The 21,526-nt window shown below is 32.1% G+C and overlaps 1 long non-coding RNA gene across 1 annotated transcript; it reads left to right on the plus strand.

Annotated features, from left to right (window-relative positions):
- Window positions 1-18,380: 18,380 nt before the first annotated feature.
- Window positions 18,381-21,526, plus strand: LOC147386197 (uncharacterized). The gene is made up of 2 exons (XR_015172219.1): window positions 18,381-18,510; window positions 19,254-21,526. It is a non-coding gene; the product is annotated as an uncharacterized LOC147386197 (long non-coding RNA).

The following is a 21,526-nucleotide window of genomic DNA, read 5'->3' on the forward strand; positions in this document are numbered from 1 at the left end:
TCATTGTACCCCATTTACTTGTCATATCTTTCTTAAAGACAAAATGTCTCATTGCACACACCTTTCTTTTTTTTCTCATTCTCATTGCAACCTCTCAAGTGATTATCAAACACTACCCATTTTTGCAATGTTCAATATATACCTAGGGGTGCACATGGTTCGGATTGGTTCGGATTTTGACAAAATTGGAACCGAACCAAACATGATCGGTTCTACAACTTTGGAACCGAACCAATCCAATTACCTTATAGAACCGAACCAATCCAATCCAATCTTGGTTCGGATCGGTTCTCGGTTTTCATACTTAATATTTTCAATGGTAATAAAAATCATTAAAAAATAATGAACTAATCTAATAGTAATAAAAATCATGAATCAATCCAAAATACTTATTATTTTTAACACATTAAAAATAAAAATCATGAAAACAATTAGAAAATAAAAATCATTAAACACTTACCTTGTAAGGGATGATTGAAGATCAAATGCATGCTTAAAATCAAATGTTGCTTGTTGCTTGTTGCTTATTTAAAGTCGAATTCATCATCAATCAAGAAAATATATCAATCTACAACAACATAAAGAACACAATTATGCATTTATGCTAATTAATATTAAATATCATAAAGTAAAAAACATTAAATAAATTCACAATCATCAATGATTTTAATCAAAAGGCATAACAAAAACAAATATAATATGAAAATAATATAGAAATCAAGCAAATAAACAATAGAAAATGAATAAGTGAATAAATACTTAACCACAATTCATGTTTATGCAAATCCAACTTGAATTCCAAAAATAAATTCAAATAAGAATCATTCATCAAACAAAACAAATGTCTCACTCACAAAAATAAATACACCCATGAACATATGTCTTATATAATATAAGTCAATACAAAATAGAAATTATAACTAAAATCAAGTGAGTCCATTCCATGTCTTCTTTCATGCTCCAATCCATAAGACCTAAAAATAGAAAAATAAACATCATCATTAATTCATTATTAAATATGTATTTTAAAAATAATTTACTTCATTACTATAATTTTAGAAAAGTAATTTACCTATAATCGCAAGTGAAGAGGCATTTGAAAATCAACTAATCACTAAACAGATGGAAAGATTTCATCATCTATAATGACTGTAAAAAAAAATGAAATGAATTTTCATTAAATAGAAGAATTATAATTTTATAAATGAATAAAATGACAAAATAACAAAAATAAAATGTTACCTGACTCAACTTCTTCAAGTTCCTCTAGCCTCTCTTCAACATCAATTGGAAGAGGTGAAGCACGTAACCAATCTTGTCCACAAATTAAGCATTCCACTAATTTTGGAGTTAGGAAACTTCGAAATTGATCTAGTATACGACCTCCAGTGCTAAAAGCACTCTCAGAAGCAACAGTGGAAACAGGAATGGATAATAAATCTCGTGCCACCTTAGAAAGTATGGGATATTTGAAAGAATTCATTTTCCACCAATTCAAAATTTCAAAATTCAAGTCTTGCTTTTCCACTCTTTCTTCCAAATATTTATCCACTTCCGATTTGCATTCCACACTTTCTTCTTCTTCCATTTGTCTTAGAAACTCAGATTGGAGATACTTCCTTTGCACACTAACTTCACTAATTGGTCGATCAAGATCCATCTCTTTTGAATTCTGAATAAAATCAGATGAAGAAGCAACTGAAGTTGAATCAAGAAGTTGATATTGTTCAAAATTTTGATTCATTGTTTCTCTTACCTTCTTAACCAAGCCATCAACCTTCGTGGGTGTATAAAGATTTGAGTAACAAAATTTGACATACCTCAACTTGTAACAAGGATCTAACACCACCGCAACCAACAACATCAAGTTTACTTTATCAATGTTCCCCCAGTATTTATCAAATTTTTCCTTCATCTTTATTGACATGGAACTCAAGTAAGGATCAAGGCTTCTAGACCAATCAGAAATAGTACTTTCAATAGCACAAACTTCATGAAAATACGTATTAGCTGTTACATACAATGAGCCTGACATGCGTTTAGAAGCCTCGTAAAAAGTTTGCAAAAACTTAGCTAATACCCGAGCATAATTCCAATCTTCTTCGGTGGGAAGCCCATCTTTGAGTTCATTACTAAACTGTGGTTCTTGTTCTTCCAATCATTCAAATGCTTTCTGAAATTTTACTGCAGTTTCCAACATAAGGTATGTAGAATTCCACCTAGTTGAAACATCAAGAACCAAAGAACTCTTACACGTGATTCTTTCTTGGTCAACGCACTTCTTGAATTGTTGAGCTCTTGCAGGAGAACTTCTAACATATTTTACAACACCACGAATTTTAACAATTGAATCATGCACATCATTCATCCCATCCTTCACAATCAAATTCAATATATGCGCACAACACCTCATATGCAAGAACTCACCATCTAAAATGCAACCATGTCTTTTATTTAGCTTTCTCTTCATGTATCCCACGGCAACATCGTTAGAACTTGCATTATCAACCGTAATAGTACACACATTTTCTATACCCCATTGAAGCAAGCATAACTCGATTATTTTACCAATTTCCTCACCTTTATGACTCGTAACTACACAAAAGTTAATTATCCTTTTATGTAATTTCCAATCTTTATCTATAAAATGCGCAGTAAGACACATATAAGAGATATTTTGTAAGGAAGTCCACAAATCTGTTGTGAGGGAAACTCTATGCACAGAACTATTCAATAAGTTCTTCAACTTCTTCTTCTCAGTTGCATACAATTTTAAACAATCTCTTGCCACCGTGGTGCGAGATACTAATTGAAATTTAGGCTACAACACACTTAAAAAGAATCGAAATCCTTCACGCTCAACAATCTTAAAAGGCAATTCATCAACAATAATCATCCTAGTCAAGGCATCTCTACACAACTCTTGATCAAATTTCCAAGCGGTAAGATTACTATCTCCTTCTTGTCCTACTTTTTGGAATGATAAAAGTTTTTGTCTTTTGTCATTATTGTATAGATACTTGGAACATTTACTCAAATGTTTTCTTAATGTGGTAGTCCCGTTAGCACTTGAATACCCATAATCTGTACCACAATAATTGCATTTAGCCCTTTCTGCCTTGCCTCCTTTATCAATTTTTATTTTGACAAAATGTTCCCAAACATCAGATTGTGGCCTACGAGGTTTCTTTCTAGTAGGACTTACATCTACTTTTGAGGTTGCAGTGCCACTGCCACTACCAATTGTAGAATTTTGAGCAACAATTGGTTCAATACTAGAAGTTGGAACGTTCGCTTCTCCGATACTTGACATCTAACAAAAATAATAAATCCTTAGTTTAATCTTACATCGATTTATCAATACATACAAAATTACTAAAATTTATTTTAAAAAATGAAAAGGGAAAGAAAATACTATTTAACAATAAGATTAAGAGTCTCAATATCATATATTTAGGAAAACATAACATTAAAGCAATTATATAAAGCATTACATTCAAAGAATTAGTACTTTGATGTTAGTATCTTATGATTTTGGTGTATTTATTTCTGTTTATGAAAAAGAAAAAATAAAAAAAATGTCAAATTATACTTAATATTATTGACAAATTGGCAGATCAATGTTTAAAATTGTTCATAAATTACAAAAAGAAAAAAAAGAAAAAAAAAGAGTATTTTGAGGCAATTTTCTTTTTATATATAAAAAAAACCAACGAAAGCATATAAACAAATGAACTTGGGATAAATAAGTTCAAGTCTGCAGGTACTGGCCTATGAAAACAAATTGCCGATCAGTGCACCACCACATGAATGAAACCTGGATTTCCTTGACTCTGCTCCATGGTTTCAGGAAATTTTTTCTGAAGAAGGAATGCGAAATAAACAAGAAATGTAACATTGTATGGGCTCAACAAACACTAAACAGAAGCTGACCGGTCCCAAAATATTCAATTATACAGCACAAACCCTACCCAACCTTGTACTTGGGATTGCTAGTTCAGGTCCAACTTCAACTAAACATAATTCAACCAAAGCCATTGGATTTATATTTATTGTGTGATTTTCCGTAGATCATACACACCTCAAGATCATTGTTGTTGCAAGTTCGATTTTGTTATTGACGTTGCCTTCATTGTCATTGGACGCTTGTGTAGTATCTGTTAAAAACTATATGATGCTCAAGTTGGAATTAAAATAAATAAATTTTAATTTGGGAAATATAACAAGAACTCTTAAACTGCACTTCTTACCACATTTATAGGTTTGCTTAGATTCTATTAATTAGGTTGGTTACTATTATTCCATTCTCATGTGGGGAACCTCAGAATTTCTTCAGCTCAAAGAGAAATCACCATTTGCTTTTCATATCTTCCTCAAGTAATTAGGTCTGATAGTTAAATTTAGGTTTGAAGGGAACATCCGAGCGAAAAAACGAAGTCGTTTTCGAAACGAGCTAGAACAACGACAACAAGAGAGAGAGAGAGTTACCTCTGTGTTTTCCGACGAGGTGAGGTAAGGGTGGGAGACGACCGAGAACGGCGGTGAGGTTCAAGAGAGAAAGAGAGAGATCTCTGTGTGAGATCTCTGTGTTTTCCGACGAGGTGAACGAAGGAGACGGTGATGAGGTTTTGAGAGAGAGAGAGTCCTCTATGTTTTCCGACGAGGTGGAGCGAGGGAGACGACCGGGAAGACGCGGCTAGGTTTCTCGATTTACAGAGTTCCCCCAAATTCGATTCGAAGGAGACAAGAGAAATTAAGAAAATAATTTTATTTTTTAAATCATTATATATATATATATAACGGTTCAGATTTCGGATTGGTTCGGTTTGTTATATTCTTAATCCGGAACCGAACCGAATTAACCAGATTTTTTTTTTCAAATTGTACCCGAACCGTGGGTGTATTTAATCCGAACCAATCCAATCCAAAAGCTTCGGATTGGTTCGGTTCTCGGATTTATCCAATCCAATGTGCACCCCTATATATACCTATCGATCCTATACATAGAAATTCAATAATAGTATATTTAACACAAAGATTTACCTGAGAAACAAAATTTGTTATGTAAAATTCGATAGGTACCTACTGAATTTGTTTGGTAATTTTCAGTAGGTACCTATTGAATTTACGAAAACGAGTTTGTTCTTAATCAATCAAACAAAATTTATCAAAAAGCTTCAAGTTCTTTGATCTAAAATCGTCATTTTTGAGGTTTTAATAGTGATTTTTTTATTTTCTTTGGTGATTAAATGTATAAAATAAATAAAAAAATCAAAGAAATAAGATAACTTGAAGAGGAAAAAAGCTTAAAACCTAATATCCATCAATTCAACTTTTCACAAAACTCAAAAGGAGATTAATATGGATAGAAAGAAGAACAAATAAAGAAGTCGATTTTTTGATTGATAGGTTTTGGTGGGTGCAATGAGTATAGAGAAAAGGGTAAAATTGTCAAATAAAATAAAAAATTACATTGTTCACTTAAAATAAGTACAATCAACCGCTTTAGTGTGTACAAATAGTTAAACTAGAGTTTTGGCATCCTCTTTGGGGTTAAATGGGTAAAAGAGAAAAAATATTAAAGCTAGATAGGTATTATTGAAAAGTGGGGTAAAAACGAAAATATAATAAAATTGGTGGGATATTATTGAAAATGAAGGAGGAAAAGAAAGACAATAAAGTTAAAAGGGGGTAAAGAAGAATAAAGACAATAAAGTGGGGTAGTGTAGACCCCACTCTAATGCAGTTGGAGTGGGACATCTAAAACACACAAAATTGTAGTTGGGTGGGATTCATCATTGAGTTTTATTACATAGATGTGTTTTGAATGAATATATGGACAAGGGCGGAACTAGTGGGAGCAATTGTCCCTGCAGAACTTTGATATATCTTTATATTTTCAACTAGTTACATATCTCATTTCCCCCTCACTCCCTCACTTCCCTCCTCATCCCCCCCTCTCTAATCTTTTGAAGATGACATTGCCTCATTATTGGGTCTTCTCTCATAGACTAATTGGAAATGACCTAAATATCATTTTCTTCAACTTATAACCTAAATAGTTTGCCCCCACTACTAGAAAATATTGGCTCCACTTATGTATATAGACATAATTAAGCACATGTGTGGAGGAGTTGTGACTGATATAAAACAAATAAAGAAGGAACAAACGAGTTTGCAGTCACAACTGATTTACATAAAGAATCAAATTTGAGTTTGTCTTTATTTGCTCTAGCTTCAGATGAACTAACTACTCATATTCAAGAATTCGTACCTTAGGGCATGTTATTTATATTTGATGTAATAATCATTAATGAGACTAGAAGAAAATCAAAATAAAATTAGAATTGTGGATAGAAGTATTTAAGTTCTAATAGCTTTAGAATAAGTGGAAGTAGGATCAAGTACGTGAAGTATAAATTTAGTACACACTCGGAGAGAGAAATTTATAGTAAAAATTGATGGTTTAAAAATACCCTAAGGTGATCACTTTCATTATCTTAGATCTATTATATATAATGATAAAGATATCAAGAAATATATGCTGATAGGATCAAAGCTTGATGGTTAAATAAAAGAGTGCTTGTAGAGGGCATGTAATAGAGGCATACCAATCAAATAAATAAGAAAATTTTATAAGACAACAATTGGACTTCCAATGCTTTATGGACCTAAATGCTAGACACTCAAGGAGCATCATATTAATAAATTGAACTTTGCAAAGATGAAGATAGTGGGATTGATGAGTGCAAGATATAATATTCATTTTGAAACGAGTGATTAGATGTTCAACCCCCACCCCCCCCCCCCCACCCCACCCCACCCCACCCCATCCCACTGCCGCAAATAATAAAAATCAATAAATATATAATCATGGATTGAGAGAATGAAAGTGAATATAAACACACTTTCAGGCTTTGATGATAAACAATGAAACAAATGTCTAGAATTAAGGTCTCCCTATTTGTTACACTTATATTTCATGAATGCATTTTACAATGATTTTGAAATTAAAGAACCCATCATTAGTAGGAGTTCCTGCATAGTTTTACCTTACTTGGAGATCAAAAAAAAAAAAAAATTAAAACTAAATCTAGAGTTTATAAAGCTTTGGTGTTGTGGTTCCTCTAACTTTCGAGTAGGAGAAAAAGATTGTGAAAGCGCCTTCGATCCACAGGGTGTGCAGATTTGCTTTTGATTTTCGGGGTTTGGGAGTCGCCACCTACTTATTACGGTCTAAGAATCGAGCATTGACTCTAATAGATAAAAATAACTAATCTACGAATAAAAAGCAACTATGGTCCGGGGATCACGTTACGGGATCGGAAGGCGTTATGCACTAACCCCTCCCTACAAACATCGGTTTCTATTATTTTCCAAAAAAGGATTACATTGCTAAAAGTTCTAAAACAACTAAATAAAACAAATAAAATAAAAAAATATACATATGCGATGATCACAACAATTTGTTCCCTCAGAATTTGTAGAATGGCTCCTCGTAAAATACTCTTCGTTTTGTTTCTGTCACTCGATCTGCTTCGGATTTTCAAGATGAAGTACCCCCTTCTTAGATCTGAGTATTTCTTAAAAAAATTTGACAGATTTCTGGGTATTTTTTAGAGAATTTTTTGAAGTTTTTCTACAAAACCTAGGGTTTGGATGATAAATAGGGAGTTAGAGCTTCAAAATCAGGGTTTGGGGAAGGCCAGGAAGACTTTTTGACCTACTTTTTCTAGGGTTTATTTTAACCTACGAAATTAAGTTGTGGAGACTCCTATTTATAGATTTTTTTGGAAGAATTATGGTTTGACTTGGTCTCCTTTTAGATAAGGTGAATTAGGGTTTTGACTTAAGTCTTATTTGATTGACTAAGTTTCTATAAATTAGGATTTTTACTTAAGTCTTATGAAATTGACTTGGTCTTTTAAATTAGGTTTTAATACTTACGTACAATGAAAAAATATATTTTTGATTTTTGAAGAACCCCCCTTTATTATATATTGATTATTTGGACCCCCAGATGGAAGGGTCTTTTAATAAATATAAAAGGGACTCCACTTAAATAAGTAGGCAACCATCAACAATTTTGTCTGAAAATTTGATTAATTTTTTTAGTTCAGATTTTTAAATTAATTAAGGTTTCACTTTATGTTAATTAATGTTTTATTTATTAATTTCAAAATTTAAAAAAAAAAATTAATTGAAAAATTAGCGTTTTGCCCCTGAAGAGAACTTTTGCGTTTCAAGTTGTTTTTCGATGTTCCGGGATATTTTGGAATTGGTTTTTCGTAAGGAATTCAATGGGATTATGAGTTTGTCTCACTTTAAAAAAAAATTTTGCATGAAACGATTATGAACTCTATGAGGGGCATTTTCGTAATTTTACCTAATTTTGTGAAAATTGGCGAAATGTTTTATTTGGTTTTACTTTGTTATTTTATGTGTTCAAAAGGGTTTTCCTAAGCATAATATGGGCTCTAAGGATATTTTTATATTAGGAGTATTTTGATAATTTGATCATTTCTTAGTGATTTTTATTGTAAAGCTTCTTTTTGTCTGTAAAATGATGTTTTCTATGTTTTTGGAGTTATATTTTCTGAACGTAGTGTGGTTTCGTTAGTTTGAGATACCTCATCCGAATTTATAAAACATATCTAGTAACAAAATAGAGCATTGGAATAATCATCCATCATTGGAAATCGTCGCGATCAGGTTAACGAGTTGATTAATTAGGTGAGTGCAAAAATGGGGTGTCTACAGATTGCAACTTCTTTTTTTTGGAGTGAAATTAAAATAATGAAGTGCAAGTGATTTTTTAAAAGTGATGAAGTGCAATAGGTATTGGATAATGTGCAACTAGTCAATCCCTATGAATATGTACAACATAGCAACTAGCTGAGTCAGGTTGGGCATTGGACTGGCCTAGTTGCAATTTGTAGGAAATTTTTTAGCCCGACCTTAGCAAGCTCAATAATCACTATTGATCTCATTATAAACCTAGGGCTAGCAATGGATCGATTTGATATCGGATTAATACCAAATTGTTACCAATCCAAAACCTTTGCCATATAAGCAAGATTCAAACGGATAAAAAAAAACTTTGAACCAAATCCGATCCAATTAAGGATTTTCTAAATCCAACACCAAAATGATCCAGTCCATGCTTCTAGATTCAAACTCAGATTCATGATTTCTTTAAAAATCTATGAAAATAAGTCTAAATGTATGCAAAATTTGTTGCATTAGGGGGGGGGGGGGGAGAGGGAGAGAGTGCCATGGTTTTTAATCTTGTCCGAGATTGAGATGACTCGCCCAAGTCATCTTGATATCGTTCAACAATGATATGGATATGCATGGTGTCTCAGCCTTCACATCATCTCCCGAGACAAATGAGATGTCTCAAATGACATTTTGAAAATCTCAACCGGGTCAACCAGAATTTGATAGATTTTGATTAAAATAATTAAATTTTTTAGAATTTAAATATTTATTATATAAATAAAACATGATTTTATAACTAAACATCTTCTAACCTACCCTATTTTATTAAAAAATTATAATTATTCTAATTTAAATATATGGATCGACTAGTTGCATACCACCCATTACCAATTGCACTCCATCACTTAAAAATCCCCTTTTGTTCGATAATTTCTCCAAGAAATATTTTTTCATTTCAGAACCATGTTTACAAAATTATGTTATCTTGAAATACACATGTTTAATTTAAATTATAAATAAAGATTAGAAAATATGTGTCTTAATTAAGTTGGAGTCAAAGAGAACACGAACAAAATCTATCACAAAACACAATCAAAGTAAAGCATGAGCAAATAATACAAAACTACAAGTCAAAATAAAGCTTAAACCATAAAAGATTAGGTATTGGAGTGCAAGCAGTAGATTAAAATAAATGTTATAAAAATACAAAAATAAAGGACTTTTTAATGTTGGTTTGCAACTAGTCGGTCCCTTAAATATATGTAAATCTATTATTATAAACTGATTTAAATGGTTTATCTCGACCAAGACAACTCAGTCTCGTTCATGGACAAGATGAGACGTCAAACAGAGTTTTGAAACCATTCTGCTCTTGCCTTTTAAGGATTTTGCACTCTTAGTGTATGATCTTCTTCCCCCAAAACCCAAATCCAACCAAAAATTAAAAGCCCATCTCACCCTCTCAAACATTTCTCTTTTCATCCCAAACATCCATCGAGGAGGATCAAAAAAGGGCTTCTTCTTCCTCCTCCATCATCAGCTTCATCTTCTCTACCTACACCATTAGCACCAAATCTTACCCCATCAAGACACCACCTACTATCTTCTCCACCTACACCATTAACATTACATCTTACGCTATCAAGACACCACCCGCTATCATCATCACATGGACCGTCTTCACAATCTCGAGGGTTATACTATCCACCTTGTGATTCACCGAATCAATCCCTCTAGGAACCAAAAGTGGGGGATCAACCCCAACTAGACTTGCAACTCATTCCAAAGAGAATGGGTTTGGAAGAATTTTTCTTTACAAAGAAAAAGGGATAAAAAGTGAGAGGCGAGATCGTGGTTTTTAAACTCGGTATCTCGTCTCGTCTCGTTCAGCTCCAATACCGAGTTGTCTCGGACAAGTTTTTCGATATATTTGAGACGTTTCGTGACACATATCAAAAAATTGCACGTGAGTTGTAAAACTCAGTCAAAAAATGACTTTGTGAGTTGGTCTCGTTCAGCTCCGATACCGAGTTAACTCGGGCGATACGTCTCGGTCTCGAACGAGTTTAAAAACCATGGGCGAGATGTCAAAGAGGGTTTTAATTTTATTTTACATATTACCAGTTCAAATTTCTACTGGATTGGGGTTAATTCGTAAATGATCCAAAATCTAATCGAATTTGTATTGTTAAATCCAAATCTGATTAGAAACATCCAAAATTTTGATCAAAATCCTATTTTTTTTTTTATCAAAACGAATCGGATACTAGATAAAATTTGATTTATTGCGAGCCTTAAATACACCTTGACGTAGCAATTATCATCATTATCGTATTTGCTAAAGAACCCCCTCTATTAAAATCGTACTTATTTTTCTAATTACACTAAATCTATATAATTAATTTTTCCTAGTCCTCATTTCCCCCTTTTTCTAATCGAGTGTTGATAATATGACATATTTTTTATGCACATCCTTGACACGTTTGCTCACAACTCAACAAATGTTTGACATGTGGAGCGAATATTGATTCTTCCAATGAAAGCTCACCGCTAACTTTCTACATATTAAATATAATTTACTTAAATTACTTACAATCAAAGTTAATAATAAAAAAAATTAAACATGAGAGATTGAAAGAAATTATAATCTTCTCTATCAAGTCGAAATAGTCTTTTCTAAACATTATGAGACTATCGTTTAGTCTGAGTCATTCTGAGCTCTTGAAACTCCTCAATCACTCTAGACTTAACGAATGCATCCCGATCAACTTGTTTGATGAACTAGTATTTTTCTAGAATATTATGAAGTTTTTCATAGTCCTCGTTGTTAATGTAAGGGATGACGTACTTTGTTGTTAACTTATTCTTGAAATCCCTCCATTTCACCCAACTTTCCTGGATTACTAGTTTTTGGATCAAATTGTTCTCCTTGGTAGTGGTACCAATTTGTTCGGTGCATTTAATCAATAAAAATAAGAACAAAAATCTATAAAAACCTTGACAAGAAAGGATCGATCAACAAAGACAACGTTGATCCAACGATTTTTCTTTTGACTTAAAACAATCAATCAATGTTTGAAGTATTAAAGGAAACTAAATTAAAACTACTCTAAGATAAATTAGGAATGGGAATCACAATGTAAAAAATTTAGATCGGTCAAATTCACCAAAACAAGTTACCCTATTAATTTATTTGTTAACTTTTTATCTTGATCCAATTAACAAAGTTAATGTTATTGGATCGGAAGATGAAATCTATTAATCCAACTATCAATCTCAAATTTTATAATAATATTTAATAAGACGAAATCAAAGGTAACACATTAAATCTCTAACAAAGCATAGTTTAACTTAAACTTATCTAAGATTAAACTATCAAAATCATGAGAATAAACATTTTATTCAATGATCACTACTTAAGAAATTTGTATCATAATGAAACATTCAAGCATAATCGAAACAAATAATTATCTAAGATGATCTTGTTTGGGCTTCATCAACCTTTCTAAAGGAGGTCTAGTCACAAATCGTAGTAAGAATAATAAAAATAAAATAGAAAATAAAGAGAAAATAAAATGGAAGAATGATGATTCTTTATTAATCTTGAATTGAATTTGGCAGAATACTCATTCTGTTTACAAAGCTCCAACAGAAAATAAACCTAAAAACTAGAAAATTATGGAAGAACTAAGAGAAGAGAAATATTAGATGATTTTTTTTAAGTTATTGTCTGGTCTCTTATTTATACAGGTCAGATTAGGATTCCTCTTGAATTCAAAATATTTTTGTATTCTACAAAGACTCAAAAACTTAATTTGTTATGATACAAATCATGCTGCCTCAGTAGTGTATGAATCTCGAGGAACATCTTACTGGCTTTACTACGCTGCGGTGCTTGTGGGCCCAATGCATCTGGATTTTGGTCTGTAATCTTATCTTGGGTGCTGGATTGCAATGTACTTCTTCATTCGTTCTGATTTATCGTTTTGGATCTTGCGACTTTGACCTATTACATGTAAATAACCATAATTTGTCAAAAAATTCACAATTTATTAAAAAATAATAATAATTATGGGTTATCAATATATTATATTTATTTAGGAGATTTTATATATTATTCATCCTTAAAGTCTTTGTAAATAGGGCCTTAGAAGCAACTTTCTAGGCCTTGATCAATAAGTGAGTAAGTGAAACTTAAGGTCTTACTTAACATTTTGGGTTATGAGCTTATGATATTATACCTATAACAAATATAAAAGTCATAGAAGTCCATTTTCTTGGTATATTGATCCTTATTATCATTTACAAGCAAATAGCAAGAAATGTAACACAAATACAAGGGTCCATGTCAAGTTTGATCTTCCTTATTCCTCTAGTTACATGTAACACAACTTCTCTAATGGTGATATTTAAAAATGTACCAAGAGGGTAAGATATTAGGCGGTCATTCTACATTTTGTTTGGAAATATATTGATAGAAACTAGCTGATTAGCCAACCAGTTTAAGAATTTGAAGGTGCTGGCAATCATATTGATTGCCTACTCTTGAATAAATCTAAACAACTACAGGTTCCTTGGAACTTTTATTCTCAGCATAAAATCGTATTTGAAGGTTCATTGTCATGTAATCTAATTACTATATAGATGATTTTTTTCTTCTTTTTAATTTTAAGTTTTTAACAATTTGTTGTTGTCTGTGTGTACACGTGCGTGTACCTATGCATATGTGTGCGTGCAGTGGCAAGAGCAAAGAACTTTGATGACTGTGATGAGTATTCCTAGTAAAGATTTTTGATACAAAAGCTTTGCCTATAGATTGCTCGTAGATGATGATGGATATGGTCTCTGATCCAAACATAGTTTATCGGGATGATTGCTAAGTTGTCCGAGTTCAAGTTCAGGTAATTAAATTGTCTCTAAACAAATTACGAAGTAGTTATATCTAAATTACAGTGGTGACAAATCCTGTAAATAGAGTGAGATTAAGAGAAGGAGATCACTTTCACTCTTTTGTGTGACTAATTTGATAGAAATTTTAAATCGAAGACTCTTTACAAGGCATCAAAGGAGCAACTCCATCCTACCTAAGCAAGAATGTCAATTTCTAATTGGAAGTTAGAATATGAAAGTTAAATTTTAAGAATTTTTTAACATCCAATCCCCAAAACACAACACGCTTGAACATCCAATAACAAGATTTATTATTAAAGATATTTACATTACTATCCGATCCGAATGCCTATATATATATATAGGGTCCCGTTCAGCAACAAACATTTTGGCAAAACATTTTTCAAAACATGGGTTAGAGGTTTTGGAATGGACTGATTTTTTGTGAGGATGATCTCTACAGTGAGGAGATCATCCTCACAAAAAATCAGCCCATTCCAAAACTTCTAGCTCCTGTTTACAAGTTGAAAAATCGTGGACCGTCCATTTTTTGTAAATCATTTTTGATGTGGTTAGAAGTTTTGGAATGGGCTGATTTTTTTTGTAAATCATTTTTGATGGGGTTAGAAGTTTTGGAACGGGCTGATTTTTGGTGAGGATGATCTCCACACCGTAGAGATCATCCTCACAAAAAATCAGCCCATTCCAAAACCTCTAACCCATGTTTTGAAAAATGTTTTGCCAAAATGTTTGTTGCCGAACATTTCCCATATATATATATAGGGTCCCTATCCGTGGCCAACAGTTTGGCAAAACATTTTGGCAAACACTTTTCAAAACATGGGTTAGAGGTCTTGGAATGGGCTGATTTTTGGTGAGGATGATCTCTACGGTGAGGAGATCATCCTCACCAAAAATCAGCTCATTCCAAAACTTCTAGCCCCATTTTACAAGTTGAAAAATCGTGAACCGTCCATTTTTTGTAAACCATTTTTTATGAGGTTAGAAGTTTTGGAATGGGCTGATTTTTGGTGATGATGATCTCCTCACCATAGAGATCATCCTCACCAAAAATCAGCCATTCCAAGACCTCTAACCCATGTTTTGAAAAATGTGTTTGCCAAAATGTTTGCCAAACTGTTGGCCATTGAACGCTACTCATATATATATATATATATATATATATATATATATATATGAATATGCAAGACAGTTGTTTTCCTTTCACTTAAGATTTTACCATTTTTAATTTAAAACATTACTCTTTTCAAAAGTCAAAGATAATTGTTTGTCTCCCACTTACTATATTTGATTTAAACATTCATCTTTTCAAACTAAAGACAACTGTTTGTCATCCACTTACATTCATCTTTTTCTCCTTCGCCTCATCTCCCCAAAAGGGTTAACGAATAGTGGCGGTGTTTTTCCGATGATCAAATGGTGACGTACTTTCCAGCATAAGTAAATCTCGCTCCGTCCCTTCTTCTTCTCTCTCCCATCTCCAATCTCAACCTAAAAACCCTTGATTTTTCCCTAAATCATGTTTTTCTTGAGGGTTTTCTTTATACAAATAGAAGATGAGGATTTAAGATGAATGGACTTGCGCAAATAATAAGAGTTTTTGAAACAAGTTGAAGATGAGGGATTTTGATACATTTTGCAATCGGATTCAAATCGAATAATATTGGATATCATAAATCGAATTCGAATCGGATAATATCGAATATCTGATAATTCATTAGGATGAGAATTCGAATATTGGTTATTGATATCCGATTGGATTCAAATTCAAATTCGGATATCACTATTTTTTTCGGATTCGAATTCAGATATAGCACTATCCGATCGGATACCTATTCGTTGATAGCTCTATATAGACATGGCGACTCACATGTGCAAAATCTTGCGAGATAAACGAGACGATATTAAAAATATTGACCAAGTCTTAGTCAATAAGGTTTTTGTATATTTTAATTAGAATAGTTAATTATTTTTTTTTAATTTAAGCATTTAATATATAAATAAAATATAATTTAATTATTAAATATCTTCTAATTTATCTTAGTTTCTTAAAAAAAATTATAATTATTTTCATATTTATGAATAAAAAATTGTAAATTGAGTTAAATGGTTTATCTCGTAGAACTCGGTCTCATTCATGAACGACACGAGACAGTAAACCGAGTTCTGAATCCAAGGTCTATAGCAATAACTTTCATTTTCAATCTTCAGATTTTATTTCTTTCGATGTTCAAATCACTATAACAGATTATTTACTTTCGACTTCATTATTGAAATTGGGGTGTAATAAGTAAAAGTTGGGTTTTCAATAACAACTCTCATAAATAATTGTAAAGAGAGTTAAAGAGTGCTATTTTGTTGTTAGGCATATTCTTGATGCATAGTGACCGTGCCATCTTATTGGGGGATTGCTAGGAATATTTTTGCAGTAGTCCCTCATCTTATTTTTTTTTACAATCCTTATACTCTTTATTAATTAAATTCAAATCCAAACATTGTCATTTTCAATTGAAATAGTAAAACACTAATCTTACTAATTAATAAGATTTTAATCTTTACTAAGGGTCTTTTTACTCATATGGATAACCACATCACTAGTCCAACACTATCACAGTCCTCTAAATTTCATCGAAAGCCTCAGATCTTAAAAATAAAATTCAAGAAACAATTTTCTTTATAGCTTGATGTAAGTTTTTCAAAATTACTAAACTTCCAAATAACTCCCAAACTTAAAATTGAAATACAATGGTGAAAAATAACTTTTTTGGGATTTATTTTTTCGAAGTTCATATACTTTTGTCCTTGTCAATATTGAAGCATCCGATCATGTTTTTGGATGCCACAAGGTGAGCCCAAGGTTACTTGGACACAATAAAGTATTTTAGAGAAGCACTTTTCCTACTAACTTGCTAAAATTTGAAATCTTACGAAGGGTCGTTGAGCTCAAATGAATTACCAAATTGGCAATCCAATACCAAGGTTTTTTATTATGAAAAAAAAAATCAAAAAAGTAATATATGTAAAACAAATTATGCTTTTTGAAAGAAAATGATTTCCTTAAAAATTCAATTAAAAAAATAATAATAATAAAGAATGAAAAATATTTTTCTAATTAACCTGTAAAAATAAATGAGGTGTTTCGACGTTTTACTATGAGAGATACTTTATGATAGATGTTATTGGCACCCCAACTTTTGCTTATCACATCCCAATTAAAAATAAAGAAAACGATTGAATGGTTGAGATTAAGTAAAAGTTGAGGTGTCAATAGAAACTCTCATATTTTTTTTTCTTTTGCTTAGATTCTTTTATTTTAGGTTTATGATTTTATATAAACATTTTTTTAATAGTAAAAAACCACTAAAATATTTTGAATTAGTGCTATGATATTTTATTATGTTGAGATTGTAATTTGAAGCAAACCTTAGTAATAAATAAAGAAAATAAGTGAATGACTGAGAATAAGTAAAAGTTGGTGAGCCAATAGGAACTTTCATTTTTTTTTCTTAGATTTTTTTATTTTAGGTTTAAGATGTTATATGAACTTCTTTTTTTTTTTTAATTGTAAAAAACTATTGGAATTGTTTGAATAAGTACTATAATATTTTATTCTGTTGAGATTGTAATTAGAGGCAAACCTTAGTAATAAATAAAGAAAATAGGTGAATGATTGAGAATAAGTAAAAATTGGGGGGCCAATAGAAATTTTCATATATTTTTTTTTAGATTATTTTGTTTTAGGTTTAGGATTTTATATGAACCTTTTTTAATTGTAAAAAGCTATTGAAATTGTTTAAATGAGTACTATAATATTTTAATATGATGAGATTGTAATTTGAGTCAAACCTTAGTAATATTTAAAAAGTGTATTTTGATCTTTAATTGGTGCGTGGTAATTAATTTAAGTAATTGGGATGTAATAAGTAAAAGTTGGGGTGTCAATAGCCCCTCTCTTAAAATATCTCTAATAGTAAAAAGTTGAAACACCTCCTTTTATTTTTGTAGGTTAATTAGAAAAATATTTTTCATTTATTATTATTATTTTTTTTATCTGAATTTTTCTAGGAAATCATTTTCATTCAGAAAATATAATATGTTTTTCATAAATTTTTTTTTTAATTTTTTTTTTTTAGGATCAGAAATCTTAGTTTTAGATTGCCAATTTGGTAATCCATTTGAGCTCAATGATCCTTAGTAAGATTTCAAATCTTATTAAATTAGTAAGAAAAATACTTCTCTAAAATATTTTACTATTTTCAATTAACCTTGGGCTCACTTTGTGCCATCTAAAAACATGATCGAATACTTCAATATTATAGTGGACAAAAGTATATGAACTTTAAAAATAAAAATCTCAAAAAGATAATTATTTTTCATTACTATATTTCAATTTTAAGTTTGTGAATTATTTGAAAGTTCGATAATTTTCAAGAACTTACATCAAACTCAAAAAAATTTATTTCTTAAATTTTATTTTTCTAATCTAAGGCTTTCAATGAAATTTAGAGAGTGCTGTGGTAGTGTTGGACTCGTGATGTAGTTATCCATATGAGTAAAAACACCCTTAGTAAAGATTAAAATCTTATTTCGTTAGTAAGATAAGTATTTTTTTATTTCAATTGAATCTAATTAATAAAGAATTTAAGGATTGCAAACAAAATTAAGATGAGGGAGTGCTGCAAAAATGTTGTCACTATGCGTCAACAAGATGCCAGTCAACAAAATCGCACTCCTCTCTCTCTGTGTCACGTGATTCACGTCACATCCACTGTCCTAAATGTCAAAACCCACCAAACTTTTCTCGTCTCATCTTTCCTCTCTCTGCATCTCTCCCTTTCTGAGGAAACGCTAATCCATCCGCAGGCGACGTCGAAACAGGTACCAACCGAAATCCTCTCTCTCGTCTTTTTTTTTTTTTTCTCTCCTTCTCGATCTCTCTCGCCAAATTAATCGGAAAATTTTGCGAACTTTTCGAAAAATTCGGAGAATTTTGACTCTGCACCGAACACTACTTCACACATACACACGAGTATACTCTTCTAGGACTAGGAAGTAGGAAGCTCCAGTCCAGACAACCTGATCTATTGACACGTCATTGATCCGCTACGATTTAGATCAGATCGTGGTTGCAGAACTACTTGTGGAACTCATAAATCTCTCTCTCTCTCTCTACCGTCCCCTATTTCTCGATTTTTTAATTATTATTATTTTTTTCGATTTAATTTTCGGTTCAAGAGAGAAATTCTGAGAACGATGAAGATCATGGATGATGAAAGGGAAAGAGAGAAAAAGATAACAAGCATACATACATACATACATATAGACATACATACAATGAGATTCCTTATGTATATTGGCTTGTCCTTAATTAGAATTCAAGTGGGCTACTCTTAATTCTTAAATCTTGGGTCTAACATAACATCTTTCGTGAGTCGGTTTTTGCCCACAATGCTCACAGACTCCTCAGTGATTGCCATACCATGTCAAGTATAAAGTATAAAGGGTAGTTTTGTAATTAATTAGGAATGCATTGAATAGATTTCTTGTATGAAAACTTTACCTTTACTCTTGTATTGTTATATTACTAACAAAATATTAGACTTCCATTGTTTTTATTACAGAGAAATGGTGGAAGCGGTTCTTAAATGCAGATTGTCAAGTGCTTGAATTCCATAAACAATTCAGGAAAATGCAAAAGGAGCTTCCTCACGTGCAAAGCTTCCTTCAAGCCTCATATAGCGTGAGGATAAATGATTGAAAGGGACCTCTAAAGACTATTGCAAGGGATCTAACATAATTACTATATGAAGCAGAGGACATTTACAGAAGATTGTGAGTTGTTTCTAAGATGACAGCAAAGAAGAAGACGGGAATACAAGTTCATGTGTTGCTTCTCTCTTTCATTATTGAAACATTGTTATTGAATGGGGAAAGAGATTGAGTGAAATAAATCAAGAAATAGGAGATCTTAGAAGAGAAAGGATGAAAACTTACTTGCCTTCAACTGTCAGTCTTCCGAGTAATGAACTAGTCGACCGCTATGATATCCAATCCTGGTGAATGATACTGAAATTGTAGGCCTAGAAGATGATGCGAAGAAAATTAAACAGTGGGTCATCGATGCAAGTGGACCGATGAGGGTCATTGGGATTGTGGGGATGGGTGGAATAGGCCCTTGTTTAAAAGATAGTGAATGATCGTCAGATGAAAGATTCCTTTGTCAAATATGATGAATTAATTAAAAATCTTTTGAGAAAACTGAATGTGGAGAAGAATTTATCAGACATTGATGTTGGTGGTCTATTAGAAGAACTACGTAACAAGTTGGAAGGGAAGTGGTATTTGATTATCTTGGATGATGTCTGGAAAATAGATGAAGAGTCATGGTGGGAGAGCATGAAGTCTACTTTGTCTCATACAAACAAGGGTGGTTGTGTTATTGTTACGATAAGGAATGAAGTAATGGCACGATCAATGGGAGCCAATGTGCTCTATTTTTGGATTTGGACATTTACCTCCATTGTTTGCAAATGCTATTTTGGGGAATAATGACCAATCGTCTCCATTGGAAAATAGATGAAGGGTCATGGAGGGAGAATTTGAAGTCCACTTTGTTTCATACAAGCAAGGGTGGTTGTGTTATTGTTACGACAAGAAATGAGGTAATGGCACGATCAATGGGAGCCATTAAGAACCACATACATTGAAAGTTCTTTCCAATGGAGACGATTGGTCATTATTCACCAAGATAGGATTTGCAAACAATGGAGGTAAATGTCTAAATCCAAAAATAGAGCACATTGGCAAGGAGATAATTTCTAAATGTAAAAGGGCTTCCTTTGACAATCAGAGTCGTTGGTGGGGTGATGATAGGGAAAGGAGACTTTGTCCACGAATATCTATGAATCTAAAGCAAGAGTTGGCAGTCCAAGATGAGTTGATTTTTTCTCTACTTGAGTTAAGTTACGAAGAGCTTCCTAAATACTTGAAGTCTTGTATGTTGTATTTTGTAGCATTCCCTGAAGATTATGAGATAAATAACTATGATCTAGTTTATTGGTGGATTGGTGAGGGAGGGCTTTGTTCGACAAAGGGATGGAAGGACTATAGAGGAGATTGGATTAGAATACCTTGATGAATTAATTGGCCGTAGTTTAATATTACGTGTAGAGAAGGACGACTATGGAAGAAGATTTGAAACATGTGGAGTCCAGGATGTGGTACTTGACATGATTATAAAGATTGCCAAGGAAGAAATTTTTTGGGGATTAGATGATATGGGTATGCTAACTTGTACAAACGATTCACACCGACTACATATTGAGAATTCAAAGAAAGTTGATTATGAGATTCTTCCTCTTCAGAAGCTTCAAGAATTACTATTCACAGAGTATCCAGGAGAAACGACACCAGCATGGATCAATCCAACTACTTTTTCAATTTACGACGACTTTGTATTATTGATGGAAACATTACTGGAATGAGTACAAACTTCTTTGGTGTTGAAAACGTGGTTTGGGAATTAGAGATCTTAATCTTGAGTGATCTACAAAACTTTGAGGTAGATTGGCTTAAGATGGAAAAGGCAATCCCATTTGTAAGATAACTTGAAGTTGATAATTGTGACAAACTCATGTCACCTCCTTGGAGCTATGATGACGAACACTTGGACCAAGGAAGTGGAGCATATGAAGAAGAAGAAGAAAGTAGGCTATGAAGATGACTGGGCCACACACGCTTATATAGCTTGTCCCTTTAGGTATTTATTGTTGTGTGTTTGTTTGTTGTAATGTGAATCTTGAAATAAATGATCAGTTGCTCCTTCGATATTGTAAGCAGATGATGACTTACTTTATTGTATTATCCTTATGTTTATCGTTTGTTATTCTTAGTT

The sequence above is a fragment of the Akebia trifoliata genome, chromosome 14 (assembly GCF_017979445.1).
Source record: "Akebia trifoliata isolate Shusen 1 chromosome 14, ASM1797944v1, whole genome shotgun sequence".
In the NCBI taxonomy this organism is placed as follows: domain Eukaryota; kingdom Viridiplantae; phylum Streptophyta; class Magnoliopsida; order Ranunculales; family Lardizabalaceae; genus Akebia; species Akebia trifoliata.